Here is a 19719-nt window from a genome sequence, read left to right on the forward strand (position 1 = left end):
TTATGGTTATTATGTCTATAATTTTTGGAGTTGATTTCTCATCAAAGATGTGATTTCTTCCCAATAATGGATCGATCCTTGAACTTCTTTTATATGAAGTAAGCTTATTTAATCCTTGCCCATTTCATTACTTTTGTGCTATCCATAATTATTTCTTTTTGCTTTTGGATTGTGTTGGTCTATCTCATTTGACATAAGAACTAACTTTACTCCTAAGATGAAGAGAAATTGGGCTTATAATGAGTATTCCTTGATTTTCTGACTTACTCCCAAGATCTGTCCTCTTGATACTTTAATTTATAAGGATATAGATTTTTCTTATAAGATACCTCATACCTTTGATGTCTGGATTAAGACACCGAATGAAAGGCATGTGCTTCTCTGTGTACTTTTTTTGTGTTTCACATAATTAAAATTATTTTTGTATGCATGGATAAATGTTGTTTATTTGATTGGTACAATTTATTTGTTTGTGCTTTAAGGAATTTTCCATACCAAGAGAAGCATGTCCGCCAATCGCCATCGATACTTGGCAATTTGGAGGATTTTGGGGTTTTGTCTAAGCAACACTACAATCTGATCTGTTTACTGTTGTTGAGTTTGAAGTTGGCAGGGGTTACCCAAATATTTGATTGAGCAACACTGTCAATCAATAAGGTCTTTTTGGTTGAGCAAGAGGCATACAAGCTCAAGGTTAGTGTACATTGAAACACCTCAATAAGATGTGAAACAATTCATTCATCAATATATTTTATTTGGATATTGAAAAATATAGTGTCGTAACTTAGTTTGATGGATTGATACTTCTTAATATTTGTCAAGTCAAAAAATTAAAAAATTGTCTTAACATGCAAATAATATTTGGAAAATTCTCTATCCATAATATTTTTTTTAACTTGTAAGAAGTAAAATTCTCCGGGATTAACACAACTAATTACAATCCTCATATATCTTACATAATAAGAAGTCTACAACACAACTTAGCATTGGAGCGTTTAAGGATGACTTATTTCAGTGTTCTGACAAACTATAAGTCTGAAGCAATCACATTCTCAATCATGGCCTCTTTAATTATAGTAAATAGAAGATGGTGGGATTTAGATGTTATGGATGTTGGCCAATAATTACTTTCTGATTATAGATAGGCACCTTGAGCACTTGAGTTGTGTGATAACCTGTTGCAGTCTTAAGTATATTTGCATGTCCTAGGATCAGATTTGGCTATTTCTTTTAAGTTTTATGAATTCTACTTGGTTTGAGGTGCTTAGTCCCACACTGCTATCTATCCTATTCTGGCATGAGGAGAAATCAATTCAAAATGGCTATATGATTGCTAAATTAGACATTTCCATGATCCTTATACCACTGAATTATGTCTTCTTTGCATATATATATAACATAATACTTTTTTATTGATGTTTTATTTACAATCCAGACTTTGCATATTTAATCCATGCTCACTGTGCTGCTGTCACTTTTATCACTGGTTGCTGCTGCGGTTACTGTTGTCCGCTGCGGTTACTGCTACTGTTGTTTGATGCCACTGATATCTGTTGTTACTGCTAGGTGTTGTTGTTTGCTGTTACTGCTCTCTGTTCGCAACTACGTTGGCTGGCTGTTATTTTGCTTATTCTGTTTTAATATTCGGTGGTCTAGAGACCGAAGTTGGCTTTCTTTTTCATCTGATTATTAGATTGTTTTGCCAAACAAATTTTTTTTTTGTTTATGGATTTTTTGTAAGTAAATATGAAATTATATCAATTCTTATTGTTGTCTATCGTTTATGTTAATTTCACATTCTTGGTTGTTGAATATGTTAATACATAGTATTATTTTTATATATTTAAAAAATTAAATATTAATAATAATATAAAATGTTACCTATTAATATAAAAAGTGTTATATTAGTTTGATAAAAGGGATACTTAATGTCGAATATAGTAAAACTATATATCAAATGATGATTGAAAAATGTTACCTAATAATCAATTAGGTGTTACATTACTTCTTAAAAGTGATACACAATGTTTGATTAAGTGTTACTATATAATTGAAAAATGTTACTAAAGATAAATATGTGTTACATAAGAAATAGAAAGTAACACTTTTAAAATGATACCAATGATATAAAAAAGTGTTACATAAGAGGGTTTATAATAACACTTTTAAAAGTGTTACCTTACGTTACCCAAAGTGTTACATAAGACCTTAGGTACCATGGGCGGATGTATCACTCACTAAAATGTTACCTATTCTCTACACTAACACTTTCACCACTTTATGCAACACTTTTTGGGTGTTACTTAAGGCTAATTATGTACTAGTATGTGGATAGTGTCTTTTGAAGGCAAATCATAATTAGTGAAAATGATTGATTTGTCAGATTTCTCGCTAGTAAGCAAGTTATCGAGATCTTGAGGGGTTGTGTCTGTGCTTACAGACAAAGCCGTTAGAGCATTCATAAGGGAATTCCTATGTTCTTTAGAAGTACTTAGGAGTTCCCAAATGCTAACATTCGCCTTGGATTGGCGAAGTTGTTTGACCAATGGATTTTCCACCTAAAGTGGCGGAGGTATTGTATTTTGCATTTGACCTTGAGTTTGATTTTGTGTGGTTGAAGATCAATTTGGTGGTGGTGCTTGGTAAACTCGCCCAGAACGAGTTAGATGATCTATCTCGTTTGGATTAGTTGTAGGACTCATAAACCAACTTTCTTCTAGAGGCTTTGAGCGTGCCTCCATTTTAAAATGTTCCATGAGTTGCGCTTGATGCCATTGTTCATCCAAGGAGAGATTTGATAAGTCTTGTGACTTCCGCAAGAAATGATCCTAATCAAGCGCTCCATTTGTTTCATTTTGTAAACAAGATGAAGGTGGGACGGCGGCATACCTAGAGACATATAAGTCTTGAAAGTCGTCGTCCCATAGTCCACATACTTCATTAGTTGCCCCTATTAGTATTGTGGATAGAGGTTCTCCTATGGGTGTGATATAGTTCAAAGGATTGAACATATCACTTCCTATATGGTCGTCATTGACGTGAAACACCCGTGAGGGGGATGCATTATTATTAGGTTTAGGCGTGAGAATTCTCCATCGTCTACCAAATCTTGTATTTTATGCTTTAAGACAAAGCAACGTTCAATATCGTGTCCATTGCCTCTATGATAAGCGCAATAAGCATTACCATCCCAATTAGCAAATCTTCTTTCTGGTGAAGTGGGTGGTGTTGGTCTTGTTGGTGCAAGTAAACCTTTTTCATTTAATTTCTCTAGAAATTCTTTATAGCTCACAGGAAATGGAGTAAATTTTCTTTCTCTTGTCCATATTTTCCTAGGATCATTATATTGATTCGTGTTATTGTATTGCATGGTGGTCATAAATACGTCAATAAAGGATGATGTGCTATCATTCCCCTTCTTGTAGTTATTTTTAGGTTAATGATGGTGATGGGGTTTATTTGCTTTTTCTTTAGCAAGATCATCTTCAATCCTAGCAGCCACGGAATAGACCTTTTGAAAAGTGTCTAAACCAAGGTAATGTAGATGTTTGTAGTTACGAACTTTTCTGGTAAAGCAAGTCCTGCGGGAGGAGCAAACTTTTCTGCGTCGAAGTACTTGTTCCCCATTGTAGAACGAAGAAATAGCTTCTCCAACGACTTTTCTTTGATGGATAATTGTTCCATCTTTTCTTGCAAGGCTAAGGCTTCAGCATTTTTCTTATTAGCCTATTCAATTTTCTTAATTCTTTTCTCCTCGGCTTCTTGAGCCTTTTCTTCTCTCAAACGAAGAATCTCCTCTTGAAGTTCTTCAATGGTTGACATTGTTGTTGGACTAGGACTAGTTGTCGAAGAAAAATGGTTTGAAAGGGATTGATCTTTGGATGGTAAACGTAGAAGGCGAGTGTCCTTGAGTCTTCTTTCCCAAGATTGGAAACCGGCCCTAAAAGAAGTACGAAAGAATAAGTAAACCGATACGCTTGTTTAGAAGGGGAAGAAAGAAAAAAGAAAATGACGCAAGATATATTCGAACGGATAACATTGCCCTTAACAATTCTTGAATAATGATATCGTTTTGACGAGTCAATTTGTTTTTTGAAAAATCAAAATTGATTCGTACAGTGGGCGCGCCAAAGTAATTCAGTTGTGCGCGGAAATCCGCGCGCAACGTAATGACTTGCGCTGGGAGGGGTCGCGCAACTCAATCGTGCACCACCTGCACCTATGAAATTTTTTTAATTCGAGCGCTTATTTTTTGTTTTCCTTTCTTTTTTTTTTCATTGCTCTTTTTTTTTATTTTTTTTTTATGTTACCCTTCGAATTTGACTCTAAATCACAAAGAGACAACTTCGTAATTGGGAACCTAGACCAAACTAAAATAAAAAATAAAAAGACTATCCTAACACGTTGCATATAGTCACATAATCATGCCACAAGTCAAGATTCACGTATGATATCTTAAGAAACGACGCACAAATCAATCACTCAACGAGTTGACCTATGACATCGTCCTCCCAACATTTTTTTGGAGATATGGGAGGGATGATGGTTATTGATTTCGGGATAGAAGCCTAGTGTTGGCAACCCCTAGTATGTGAGCCAATCCCCAATGTTTAAGTGTGTTATTCTAATGCATTATGCAATGTTGCTTGTTTAGTTTTTACTTTTGTGCAAAAGGAAGATATTATGCGTTCAAGTCTCGCTCTCTAACTAGAGATTATCCAAGGAAGATATTATGCGTTCAAGTCTCGCTCTCTAACTAGATATTATGCGTTCTAGGCAACCTGGTGTTGGAAACCTTGGACCATAACTACGAACTAATCATGTAACCTCTAAGTCCCCAGTGGAGTCGCCACTGTAAGGAGGGTGATCCCGTCTAAGGGGTACTCTCCTTAAATGCCCATGGCCCTTTAAAAGCCTAGGACTTTACACTTGTTAGGGTGTATTAGGATTTGAATTACTGACTGTTTGGGGGACCTTGAATTAGAAATGATTCTATCATACACGTTTTTTTGTAAGGAACAAGTAGGAGTCGCCAATGAGTTTTAGGAAAACCCATAAACCTCGTTCATGCCTTTCTCCCAAGTAGAGTTCAAGGTATATTTAGCATGAATCATAAGTTTACCCATGCCCAAATTGGTCTACATAAAACAGAAATGAGTTCAGGAGCGAGGGTACTAAGATAACGTTCCCTTTAGAAGGGAATCGTGATCCTAGCCCTAGTGCGGCCTCTACTAGCTCTTCCTTTGCACAATTTAATCACCAAACAATATATGCAACGTGATACCTAAAACTATGTTAGTTGATTTTATCTACACACATCAATTCACGTAGGAATTACATCGTAAGGTCGTTATTCTTATTTAATTAAAATCGTGAAAAGAACAAGAAAATAAACAATATTAGCCTTGTCTTAAGTGATCAACCAACAATTATTTTATTCAATTCTAATCTTTATTTAACGAAAGATGCTATATGGAATTGATTAATTAATTATTTTAAAGGTGATCAGACAACACTAATTAATTAATTAAGGTTCTTTTAAACAAGAAAATAAACGTGATTTAACTAAGTGCTCGGGAATTTACCACTTCTCTTTGCTAGATCTTCGTTTAGAACACTTATGGATTCCTTCTTGTTGGGGAACCTCCACCGTAGTAACACAGTATCAAAGGGGTGAGTGTTTAGGACAAGAGGGTTAGGAAGCACAAGTTCACAAGTATTCTGCCAGCGTTTTAGCTTATTTTCTTTGTGTTTAAGCCTCAGATTAGGGTCTTATTTATAGGGAATGATTAGGTTTAGGGTTAAGAGCATTTTTCCGCAGCAGGTGTCGCGCGCAACTGGATAAGTTGCGCGCGGCTGTCACGCGTAAGTAAATAAGTCGCGGGCGGATGAAGACCGCAGTTATTTGTCTTGCGCGCAACTCTGTGGTAAGATTCGATTTTCAAATATTTTGATATTCTGAATCTTTTGCGAGCGCATCTCCAGAAGTTGCGCGGAGTGTTGCGCGCAACTGAATAAGTTGCGCGCGACAGCTGAGCGCGACTTTATGAGATGCGCACAACATTTTCCGCGGCAGCTTAAATTTTTAACCTAGACACTCCTAAATCAGTCATTATTGGATTTTAATCACGGGCTTAAGCTTAATTATGATTGGTTTTTGTTAATTGGACCTTTTATTGGCCTTGTTCTTTTACTTGGGCTAGACTTTTGTGTATTGTGGCTTAACTAGTTATCCATAAGTATTCTTCACTTTGATCTAACACGAAGATGGCTTTATTTATCGTCATTGCACTTCTTGTCAGGACAGGAGGCCAAAAGTAGATGTCTACAATAGGGAATATTTCAAGCATTACCCCTAACTTGAACCCCACTGTGATCATACAGAAATGTACGGTGGCGTTCAAAGCGAAGGAAGCTAGATCAAAAGAGTCGCCAACAAGTTTTAGGAACTTATAAACCGTTCACGAGGTGAAGGTTACACCCCTTAACGAACCAGCAGATCGTCAACTCCAATAGGTCTAGAACCATGACTGGTGTTCGGGGATGAGGGTACGAATCCAACCTAAAAGAGATTGAACCTGCCCTAAAAATAGACCTCTACTTTATTCTTCTCGTATTCATGTGCGCTTTCTGACTAACATGCAATCAATAGGTTTATCCTAAACCTGTTTAATCTATGTTGGTTGAATATGAATGCACACATAAAACTATTATTGGTGATCACTTGAATTATAAACATATTAACCCTAAACAAGATTCTTAATTATATTATTAAGCGTGATTACAAGTACCAATTCCCTTTAAACATGCATAAAAGGCGTGATCAAGCAATAACAATAATATAAATAATAAATATTAAGCAACATAATAATCATCATAACAATAATTAAAATAATCTTGTTAAAGCATAATAATAGCAAGATCCTAGGCATGATACTAACAAGATTAATAACAAAACCTAGCATTTTATGAAACAATAAAAATAAAATATATAGCCCTAACATGATACTAACATGAATATTAATTAGGAAAGAGAATAGGAAGTATCATAATAATCATAATTGACATTATATTCTTTACCCAAAATATGATACTAGGAAGCAATAAAACATCCTAACATGATACTAGGAATCAAAATAACAATCTAGACATTATTTCTAAATCATTATATCAGTAAATTAATTAAAACACTTACTTGGATGCCTCGTATCTCTTTCTAATAACAAAATACACGCGTTAGTAACTTCAAAGAAAATATAAACAAAGAATTAAAGAGTTAAATCAAATAATTGAAATAGAGATTAGGGACCAAACCCTTAGAAATTAAAACCATTCACGTCTAGGGCGAAGGCAACTTCGAACTTGGCTAGGTGTGTCTAGTGCTAATGTATGAGGTATTGTGTTTGTAAAAGGCTAGGCTTAGAAAGAGAGAGAGTTGATGAGAATTAGATGAGAAGGATTGATGAGAATTAGATGAGAAGGATTGATGATAATTGATGATTGAAAACGGAGGTTTTAGGAGGCTATTTATAGAGAAAAGCAGGTGGATGGATAGAAAAACGAATCAGAGTTTCGAAGAGAATAAAACGACTTAGTGTCAGACGCCAGACATTAGCGTCAGACGCCAAGCATTAGCGCCAGGCGATAATCCTGTCGCTAGGCGCTAGAAATCAGTTTCACGCGTTTTCTTAATTTTGATAAAATTTAGCCGCACATAAGGACAAAATCTTATTTTCCTTAAAAACACTTCTTTTATTGTAATTAAAACTTTAAAAAGTCAACCAAAGTCAATTTATCAATGCTAAATAAATAAGGAATGAAAAGAACCTTCTAGAAGAATCTAGAAGACTAAAATCAATTCTAATTGCATTAGGAATGATAAATCAATATTAGGCCCTCCTCTAGATCATTGGGCCGCATATAAATATCAAATCGGGCCCAGTTTAGTATTTTGGCCATAACTTCCTCATTATTCATCATAATTAGGCTTATAATATATTGCTGGAAAGCTCTTTTCAAGCCCTATCCAACCATTCTATTATTGGACCCTTATCATGGACCAAACTAAACCTGAATTCACGTTTTTCATAAATAAGGTAAGAAAAGAAATATTTTCAAAAATAGAAAGAAGAGATATTATATTAAAAACATCCTCATCACTAGACTTTTCACACTTTCGCTTTATTCGATAATTAATGACATGAGAGATATTCATCACTGGGTTTGGTTTTGGGGAGACGCATTTGGGTGTCTACAGAAGCCCCCACTTTGACTGAGTTTGGAGAAACGCAAGTTTCGAAAACAAAAGTCAAAGTAGCTATAGGGACGGAGAATGATTCAGAACGTTCTGCGATTCTAAATCATTCTTGTAACGCCGATTCCTGCAAACTAGAATTAGTTAAAACAGATAAAAGAGTTAAGAAACGTGTATCTTGCACCGTCGAGCACACGTCTCTAAGGGTGACCGATTTGTTGCTGTTGTTGACAACCTTCCGCAATCTATGGAATGCCATCTTGCTGTTTTGATGTTAACTCGTCTCTGAACAAAGAGCTTATTTTGGATATGTCCACGCGTCTCTAAACAAAAAGCTTCTTTTGAATATGTCCACGTGTCTCTGAACAAAGAGCTTCTGAATGATGTGTCCACGCGTCTCTGAACAAAGAGCTTTTGAATGATATCCCCACGCGTCTCTGAGCAAAAGAGCTGATATGTCCACGCGTCTCTGAACAAAAGAGCTTTGATACTTGAATGTTTGTTGCGATCGTTCGGTTGGCTGCGAACAGGAGCTTTGCTGAATGGTTGTATCCTGTAAAAATTGAAAGACTGCAAAAAGACTTTGCTAGTGCTTTTCTTAGGGTTGACCTAAGGCTTGATGTTTTTTCTTAGGGTTGACCTAAGGTGACTGAATGACTTGAGCTTGACCCTACGTGAATTGACACGTGTGACTCATGAACTGTGTGTGCATTGTATTGTGATCGTGCGACTCGAAAATGCAAAAACAAAGCAAAAAATTTTCGTCATTTTTGTGGAAGGAGCTGACTTATTCCCGAAAAAGAAAGACGCGAAAAAAAAAGAAGTGAAGTTTTTGAAGGTGCACGTTGAATGAGCTTAATCCGTTAACGTTGTCTTTCATAGTATAAGGATTGTAACATCTTAGAATATCTTGGTTGACTTGATAATGAAAGTATTTAGGTAACTTAGGCACGGAGGCTAAGTACTTCATACTTTATGATGCAATGATGATTGATGTTGATATGACAAGGCATACTTCAACATTATGTTAAGATTTCATGACAAAGGGTTCCTAAGGGAGAGTATACTTGGTCATGTATCTGTGCAGTGTGTGAAAGTGACATTAAAGTTAGGCCGCAAGGACTAAGTGTGTGGAAAGATATTATTTCAAGAAGAGTCAAATGATGGTGACTCTTAGGCTAGGTAAGTTAATAATGTAATGATCAAGCCCCCAAGTGTAGCTCTTAATGAAAAGGGATGAGCACAGGGGTTCCCTTGATATGATCATGGTGTGAGTGTGTGAATGTAAATATGAATGCATTTTTATTACGGCCGCACCTCGATGCGATGTTGCCTACGTATCTGTTAGGGATCAGGCCGAACGTAGCTCTAGCCGAACCTCGCACAAGTGTGTATACCTCAAAAATGTCTTTTTAAGGGTTGTAACGTTGTTAGGCTAAAGGTTGAAGAAGAAGGGGATAAAAGGCTCAAGAACCTAGATAAGCCCCCAAGGGTGTGCAACTTTGCTTTTGGAATTTTTTTTTTCATGCTTGAGGTTTCTACTCTTTTTTAGCTTTTCTGTTTTGCTTTATTTATTTAATTTTTATAAGTGTGGGAAATCCCGATCATGCGATCTATCACTCACTTGGCATTCATGTTTCTCAGGCACGGTACCAAGCACTCGATAAGAGACGCAATCTAAGACATGTTCATATCAAAGACATGTTCATGTCAAAGACATTGGAACACTTGCCCTTTTGTACACTTTTATATATTTTTTGCTATTTTAATCTTTTGAAGTTACTCAAGCTTTTTATGAAATTGAAAATTGCATAAGTTGCACACAATCCCATCCCAAAGTTAGGTAGATATGGGTTGAAAAATGGAGGCTCAAACCGGTTTATCAAAAAAGGATTGCATATTTGAAGGGTGAAAGGTGATATGATGTGGCTACAAGGGGTGCCTCAAATCATTGGTATACCATGTGCTTAGTTTGACATGGATTTTTTTTTTTAATGCAATGCAATGATCATATGTAGGGAAATAAATGCTCATTTTATTAAAAGGGGAAAAAGAAAGAATGTACAAAATTAATCTAAGGGAAAAAAAAGGTGTCTATGATAGACTTATTGGGGAAAGGAAAAAATGAAAAAGAAATAGAAAAAAAAGGTCCTGAAATCTCGTCGTTGAAGCTCGCCTCTGTCTTGTGTTGTTTGCTTCATCATCAACCAGTCTTCTCGTTAGCTAGAGGCAATGGAATTTTACTTGCTTCTATGAGATCTTGAATGAGATTTTGAAACTTGTAGCATTCATCAGTAGTATGACTGTTTCCTCAATGGTACTTGCAATAGGAGTTGGTATTCCATCTCGAAGATCGATTTTCTGGCGTTGGATCCTCGGTAGGGTCAATAGGTTTGATTAATCCTTGATCATAGAGACGATCGAAAGCAGCATCGTAGGTCATTCCAATGGGTGTGAACTCTCTCCTGGGTTTCCTTTTAGATCTTTGATTTTCCATGGCTAAGACACCATTATGGTCAAAGGTACTAACATTATTGCTAGAGTGGGCGTTTTTGGAAGAAGAAGTATTGTCGTTCTTCTTTCCTTTCCATCCACTATGGTTACTATTGTTAGTAGCTTTTTGTTTTGCGAGGTCATCTTCGATTTCAATTCCGGTGTCATAAACGACCTTGAAAGTATTCAGATTGTGTTGATATTTTAAATGCTTCGAATACTTCTCTTGGAGATTTTTGATAAACATCCTAACAGATTCTTTTTTGGTGGGCACCACAATCATATTAGCGGAAGTTTCCCTCCACTTATGGAAGAAGGAAGTAAAGCCTTCGTTCTCTTTCAGTCTTAGCATCTCGAGTTGTCTATAATCGGTTTCGACTTGAATATTACACTTATATCTTTTAATGAAAGCGCTTACAATAGCATCCCAAGTAGAGGTTTTTTTCTTTATGAAGAGAAAAGAACCATTGTTGACAAACAGTTTCAAGAGATAAATAAAACAAGGAATGAAAGACTTTCCTATCAATCCCCTTAATGTTCATTATAGTTTCAAAGGCTCTTAAGTGAAGATAAGGATTAACTGTTTCCTTGAATTTAGGGATGTCAGTGGCATTGAACTTCTGCGGAAGAAGCTCCTTGTCCACCAAGACCCCTTGCGAACTGATGCCCTGGAATTTATAGTCATTGGATAGCTTGCTCAAGCTTTCTTGCATAAGATCCATTTGTTGTTGCTTCATGGGATCATTGATTTTGAGGGTTAAAACCTTCAACACCTCAGTTACGTCAGTCAATTAATTCCTAAGTTCATTGACTTCTTCTTTACTTGCCATTATCTTCTTAGCTTTTGTTTTCCGACTCACTGGTTTATCAAAATGTTGCACTTGAACAAATATGTTTTCCTTGATTAATCGCCCTTCTCTCCTTGACCAAGTGCTGTGGAAAGGGAAATTAAGGAAATCGGCTGTTAATTATTTGACTCAAACTCTATTCAACATGCAAAAGATGAAAGAAGGTAGGAAGAATGAAGGTTGTGATATGGAGAAAGCATGTAGATAATTGAAATATGATGTAGATGGAGAGATATGAAAAAATTAGGAATAGAATGTACCCTCAACTCAAATGACGGAAAAAACCGACTCATGCATGAACCTAAGACATGGTCATGGTCACATGTATAAGGTGTGTGCTATATATTGTAAGTGCAAGTGACATGTTAAGACTCGTGTCATGACCAAGTGACTAGACCATGTGACTAGACTAGAACAAAGACTAAGTTAAGAACTCGCGTATATGCATTAAACTGGAAATGCTGTGGTATTTTAGTCATAACTTTTTATTTGTGACTCTGATTGTGATGAAACCAATGCCAAATTAAATATTAAACTCGTGGCTACAGATCCAAAGGTTGTACGACTCGTAAATCTTTCTAGAACTCCGGCTATGACCAAAATAAGTTGACGCTTGTGCAGTATACGGGAATAAACATCCGGGTTGACTTAAAGGGACTATGACTCGATTTTAGACACATTTATTAGCTCAAATTAATTAATTAATTAATTAATTAAGAAAAGTCCTTTAGTCATTAATTATTTTATTAAGACTTATTTACAAACACAAGTCAGACAAAACGGTTAGTTTAGTCATATAATAAGTATGCACAAGTAAGAATGCACAAGTAGTCAAGTAGTCACAACATGATGCAATGAGTTTGCAACCTAACCATGACTCTAGTTCTCTAAAGTTCGGGATATGGGTTAGTCAAAGAGGGTCCATGGTTACTTGTCCGAATGTACCGCGCGAAAGCCTTAACTTTTGAAGGGTTGGCGTGAGTGGATGGGACAGCGCGAGTTAAAAACTCGCTTCCATGGTTTGGTAAATTCAACATTCTCTGATGTAGGAATTCCCTGAGGGTTATGTTCATATGTAGAACACATACGGGTTTCAGAAAAGTGAGAAAAACTCAATAAGGAAGTAGGATCGAGCAAACAATGCTAAAAACAGGTCAAAATTAGAACGCATTTTTTGGCTCGGTATTGGAAGAACTTGGCGCCATCGAACAGAGGCCGGCGCCGACATTTGGCTCTGGCGCCTAGCGAAAGGAGTTTCGCCTGTAGCCAGAGTAAAATTCTCGGCGACAGACTCTGTTTTCTGACGCTAGTTCCTACATGCCTCAGCAGCTTTCTGTGCTCGATAAAATTATCCAGTTTCGCGCAGCATTATTTCGATCCTAGTTGTGAAAGATATTCCTCAAATTCCTACGTGTAAAAAATCCTATGTTTTTAAGTCATTACGGATGGTCTTTCCAATGACATCTTTTTATGCATATGACAATAATGTTAATCAAAATTACGCGCATGAAATACTTAGAACTTTTCGAGTCTCATCCACTCATTCTAAATCATTGCCGAAATAAATTTCAGGAATTAAAATCTAAATCCTCCCCAGTGGAGTTGCCAAAAACTGTAGGGAATATTTCAAGCATTACCCCTAACTTGAACCCCGATGTGATCATACAGTAAAGTCCGGTGGCGTCCAAAGGGAAGGAAGCTAGAGCAAAAGAGTCGCCAACAAGTTTTAGGAACTTGTAAACCGTTAACGAGGTGAAGGTTACACCCCTTAACGATCCAGGAGATCGTCAACTACAATAGGTCTGGAACCATGACTGGTGTTCGGGGATGAGGGTATGAATCCAACCTAAAAGAGATTGAACATGCCCTAATAATAGGCCTCTACTCTATTCTTCTCGTATTCATGTGCGCTTTCTGAGTAACATGCAATCAATAGGTTTACCCTAAACCTGTTTAATCTATGTTGGTTGAATATTAATGCACAAATAAAACTATTATTGGCGATCACTTGAATTATAATCATATTAACCCTAAACAAGATTATTAATTATCTTATTAAGTGTGATTACAAGTACCAATTCCCTTTAAACATGCATAAAAGGCATGATCAAGCAATAACAATAATATAAATAATAAATATCATGCAACATAATAATCATCATAGCAATAATTAAAATAATCATGTTAAAGCATAATAATATTAAGATCCTAGGCATGATACTAATAACAAGATTAATAACAAACCCTAGCATGTTACTAAACAATAAAAATAAAATTTATAGCCCTAACATGATACTAACATGAATATTAGGAAAGAGAATAGGATGCATCATAATAATCTAAATTGACATTATATTCTTTACCCAAAACATGATACTAGGAAGCAATAAAACATCCTAAAATGATACTAGGAATTAAAATAACAATCTAGACATGATTTCTAAATCCTAATATCAATAAATTAATTAAAGCACTTACTTGGATGCCTCGTATCTCTTTCTAATAACAAAATACACGCATTAGTAACTTCAAGGAAAATATAAACAAAGAATTAAATAATTAAATCAAATAATTGAAATAGAGATTATGGACCAAACCCTCAGAAATTAAAACCTTTCACGTCTAGGGCGAAGACAATCTCGAAGTTGGCTAGGTGTGTCTAGTGCTAATGTATGAGGATTTGTGTTTGTAAATGGCTAGGCTTAGAAAGAGAAAGAGAATCAAGAAATTCTTGATGAGAGTTGATGTGAATTAGATGAGAAGGATTGATGGGAATTGATGATTGAAAACGGAGGTTTTAGGAGGCTATTTATAGAGAAAATAAGCCAGATGGATAGAAAAACGAATCAGAGTTTCGAAGAGAATAAAACGACTTAGCCCCAGACGCCAGACGCCAAGCATTAGCGCTAGGCGCTAATCCTATCGTCAGGCACTAGAAACCAGTTTCACGTGTTTTCTTAATCTTGATAAAATTTAGCCGTACATAAGGGCAAAATTGTATTTACCTTAAAAACACTTATTTTATGGTAATTAAAACTCTAAAAAGTCAACCAAAGTAAATTTATCAATGCTAATTAAATTAGGAAGGAAAAGAACCTTCTAGAAGAATAAAGAAGACTAAAATCAATTCTAATTGCATTAGGATTGATAAATAAATATTTGGCCCTCCTCTAGATCATTGTGCTGCATATAAATATCAAACCAGGCCCAGTTTAGTATTTTTGCCATAAATTCCTCATTGTTCATCGGAATTGGGCTTATAATATATCGTTGGAAAGCTCTTTTCAAGCCCTATCCAACCAATCTATTATTGGACCCTTATCATGGACCAAAATAAACTAGAATGCACGTTTTTCATAAATAAGGTAAGAAAAGAAATATTTTCAAAAACAGAAAGAAGAGATATTTTAATAAAAACATCCTCATCACTAGACTTTTCACACTTTCGCTTTATTCAATAATCAATGACATGAAAGTTATTCATCACTAGGTTTGGTTTTGGGGAGATATATTTGGGTGTCTACAACAACATTTCCTCTGAAGTTTACACCTTTCTATTACGCTTGCCAACGCATGTTTTCTACAACACTTCCTCTAAAGTTGACACCTTTCTATTATCACACTTGCCAACGCATGTTTTTAACGATTAATATCTCTAATTATAAACATTGTATTGTAAAATTATAAAAACCAGATATTAATAAAATATACATTGAAACGATTCAAACAAGATTCCACATGAATATATTTTATCATATATATAAACCACAAAAGTGAGTCAAAGCGTATTGTGTGAATAGTGTAAAAGTCAAACAATGTCGACTAAAAAAACGGAGGAATTAAGAGTGAGCTTTTGTTTTTATATTTCATATATTCTTTTATTTATATACGTATCGAGTGTACTCTTTTATTTAAAGAACAAAATAAACTCTAAGTCTAGTTTACGTTTAATTAACAGTAAGTTCACTGTAGTTATTACATTAATACTTTAATGGTAATAGTTGAAAAAAAGATAAAATAAGAACACAAGGCCATTTGGAAAAGCCAAAAGTTCACTACAAGAAAATACTTCAAAGATGGAAGATTTTATTCAGACAAAGAAGGCGACTTTAATTTTTCCTTCTTATAAACCATCAAATAGGGCATATAGAACTTGCCCTATTATGTTGTTATCAAAGAGGGCGAAAAATTGGTCATTGTCTTATATTTGATCAATAAGGATAGGGTGACTGAATTAAATTCACCCGCTTAGATCAAACAAAAAGGATGACTTAACAATCGCCCTCTTTGATCAACCAACGTTAAAAAGGGTATTGATAAAAAAAAAAAAACCCGTCTTCTTCCATAAAATAGAAAATAGGGCGACCTTATTTAATCTCCCTCTTTAATAAACAATAAGGGAGAATTAAAAGAACGTGTCGTCCTTGCTTCGCACAAATAAACAAATACTTCTACCGTGCTCCATAAAATAAACCCTAAAACGTAAAATTGTAATACCCCTTTCTTTCTATCCTCTTAATGTGATAACTTTGTATTCTATTGAAGCGACTTTGAGCTTTCTTCTCTCATTGAAGTAGCCTTTGATCTATCTCCCCTAAACCCCTATTGATTTAGCTTCTCAGTAGTATTTCTTAACTTATCGGCCATCAATTTCACAATCTAGGGTTTATTTCTAGTTAATTTCTCATATGTTTTTGTTATTGAAATATAAATTGTCATTTGGATTTAAAATTTGTTATATAGAATGAAAATTATGTCGAGTCAAGCTTTCAATTTTGGTTTTGTTAACTTTTTAGATTAAAAATGTTATGTTTCAATTTTTTTAGATTCGAAATTGTTGTCTATATATGTCCAATTATGATAAAATTGGGAAGTTGGACTTAAAACCCTTTTTTCTGCTTATCCTCACTTTTCTCCCTTACCTTGCTCACTTTGTCCTTAATTGTGTTCAGATTTAATGCAAGTGACTAGAATCTGAGTTTGATGATTTTTTTTCTCAGAAAAGGGGTTTGTGTTGAGGTTGATAATGAAGATATTAGGGTTTAATGAAGGGATTGGAAAGGGGGGGAAAGGGAGAAAAATAAATTTTTTTGAATGACACACTTTTTTTGGTTAAAAAAAATTTAATTGCCGAAACCCAGTCAAAGGACCCTCGCCCTCAACCTAAGTGCGATAAAAGAACTTTTTGTGCCATTTTTTCATAAAAGGACCTTTACCACAAATAAGTGTTTTAAATCGCCCTCTTAGGTGTGAATTAAATCTCCCTCTTAGGTGTGAATTATATATCCGTGTAATGTATTATAATTAATTTTTGAATAATTGGTTTTGTTTTTATTATAATTTTGACTAAAATAATTAGTTCATGAAAATTTAGAAAAATAGTAGTAATTTTAAAGATTACTATTGTAGAAAAATACATTTAATAGAGGTAGTATTGGATGTGAATCATGACTATATGAGTCCATATGACTTGTCAATGGATGGGTTCATTTCAGGGATCCATATATAATACATGCATGGTTGTGTTTAACACGAACTGGTTAATATTGCGTTGGTAAAGTATAATATTATAATTACATCACTTCACCAATTTACAAAAAAAAAAAAAAAAAAAAAAAAGCTTAAGACGCTAAAGCGATAAGGCTAGGTTTTGGAGCGCCTAGGTGCGCCTCATTGTACCTCTTTGAAGTGAGGCGTACTATATAAACAATAAAAAAATGGTAGAAATTTGCAATATGTGTGCCTCGAGTGCACCTCATGCGCTTTTAGTAAGCCTTATGCGCCTAATTAAAAACGCATTGCTAAATAGCGCTTACCCCTTATAGCCTTGCGCCTCTAGCGTGCTTTCCAAACACTGCACTTGATGACAGTGGCGGATCAAGGAATTTAGGTTTGGGGGAACGAAATTAGGCTTGTTAAAAAAATTTATAAAACACACAATTTACCATATTAGACTTTTAATTAATTATTAATTCCACTCTTATTCGTCATTGTGTGTATTTCACCTCTAAATTTTTCTATAAATTCACAAAACTATTTTAAACCAATTATGTAAATTAAAGGTTACACTTAAATACATATTTTAGCCATGCATTTTATAATTTTAAGCTAAAGACAACACATATACACTAAAATATACTTGTAATGTAATATTGGGCTCTAATATGGGTTTTAACTTTCTTCATAATTAATTTCATAGTCCATAAACACTTCAAATTTTTATCTAGCATGAAGAATAGATTTATGTAACATCATCTCACTTTTCGTCAGGACAAGAGGCCAAAAGTATGTTTCTACAGCGCCATGCTTATCCTGGAGGGCGATCGCTTCTAGTCTACGGCACCGGCAGGTAGTGCGACATTGTGTTTTAGGTTAGTGGTTCTCCACGACACAGCTACTGTCAGTTTGGTTCACGCATCAAGAGATAATTAATTTTTGTTTTATTGTTAATTAGATTAACAGTAATTGCTGAGTGATTAAACATCTATCAATTAATGAAAGTTAAGGAGTGACGGAAGAAAAAAAGCACTCGTATGTAGGTATGTAAAGATGGTCATGGGTCAGGCCATCCTATGGGCGGAATGATAATGGCACGGCATGAGCACGCCAGCGGCACGGCATGGCACGATGACTGAGGAGTATGCCGTGGGCCATGCCATGAACATGATTTTGAAAATTCGGCATGGGCACTACACAACACGCGAGCAGCACAATACTTTGGTTTGCGAGCACGGCCGACCAACACGACACTGGCTTGGCCAAGCACGACATGCGACACGCCAAGCACAACACGACTTGTGCAAAACGACTACTCATTTGCTATTTCAAATAAATTAATAATAAAAATAACATAAATAATAAAGAACTATAATCATAATAAAAAGAACAATAATAAAATAATAATAATAAAATAACATAAACATAAATTAATAAAATTATTTAAGTAGTGTATTCATTTTAAAAGTTTTTTAAAAAAGATATATTAATTTTTTTTTAAAAAAAAAAAAAAACACATGGGCGGCACGGTGTACGACCCGGCACGATACGCCAGCCGCGTGGGCTGGGGTGTTCAAAATGGTGGCCCGACACAGCATGACATGCCAAAATGCAGGCATGGCACGGCACGAGCCATCACTAGGCACGGCGAGGCACGTTCCGCGGTGGCCCGACACAACATGATGCCCACCTCTACTCGTATGTAATAAAATAGGGAAATGAATGCAATTGATGAAAAATGTTGAAGGAATTTAAATATTGGAGATAAATGGGAAAGATGGAGTATTGAGCCAAGAAAAGTTATACAAGTTTTCTTATATAAAACAAACTTATAATAACTAGGGCGGCTAACGAGCATGCATGATGAATGCCATAGCTAGTCATGTTCGGGATCATTTTCTGTTTGTCCATAGTCATGTGCACAAGGACAAATAAAAGTTTGAGATAACTCTTATAAATAAAATTCTGTCTTTATTATTTATTTACTTATTTTTCAAAGAACATTCTAGTGTTTGATAAAGTTCATACATGTATTTAACAAAAGAACATGTTTGTGTTTGATAAAGAACATGTCATTACAATTTACAAAGAACATAAAGTCTTCAGAAAAGAATATGATAATAATTTCATCAAATTAGCCATTGAAAAAGAAACCCTTTTGTTCATTCATTCTCGCCATAGTTACTCAGGTGGTTGAGGCCAATTATTCAACCCCAGCTCCTTCTTGTTCTTCTTCTTAATCTTCTCTTGATCATCTTCAGAAAACTCAAACTTTGATTTTTACTTTAACTCTTCCCTCTCATGATCTTTCGACCTCCACCTCGGCGACGATGGTGATGTTGATGGGGCTGTTTCGCCTTCCGGTGATGCTCAATTGAGTGATTCTTCTCCTAAATTGAATTAAGGGAGGATTTTTTTATTTATTGTATTAGATTTTTAATGGGTTTTTTTTTTTGAATTTCAATTTTGTGGTGAATTTGGGGTGTTTTGTTGGGAATTTTTTTCTTGCTGATTTGATTGTTTAAGTGATTGTTTCTTTTATTTTTCTGGGTTTTCTTTGGTGGGTTTTGTTCAATATGTGATTTTGAGGTTAATTTAACATTTGTTTTAATGTACAAATATTAAACA

This window comes from Chenopodium album, chromosome 1, assembly GCF_948465745.1.
Source record: "Chenopodium album chromosome 1, dcCheAlbu1.1, whole genome shotgun sequence".
NCBI lineage: Eukaryota > Viridiplantae > Streptophyta > Magnoliopsida > Caryophyllales > Amaranthaceae > Chenopodium > Chenopodium album.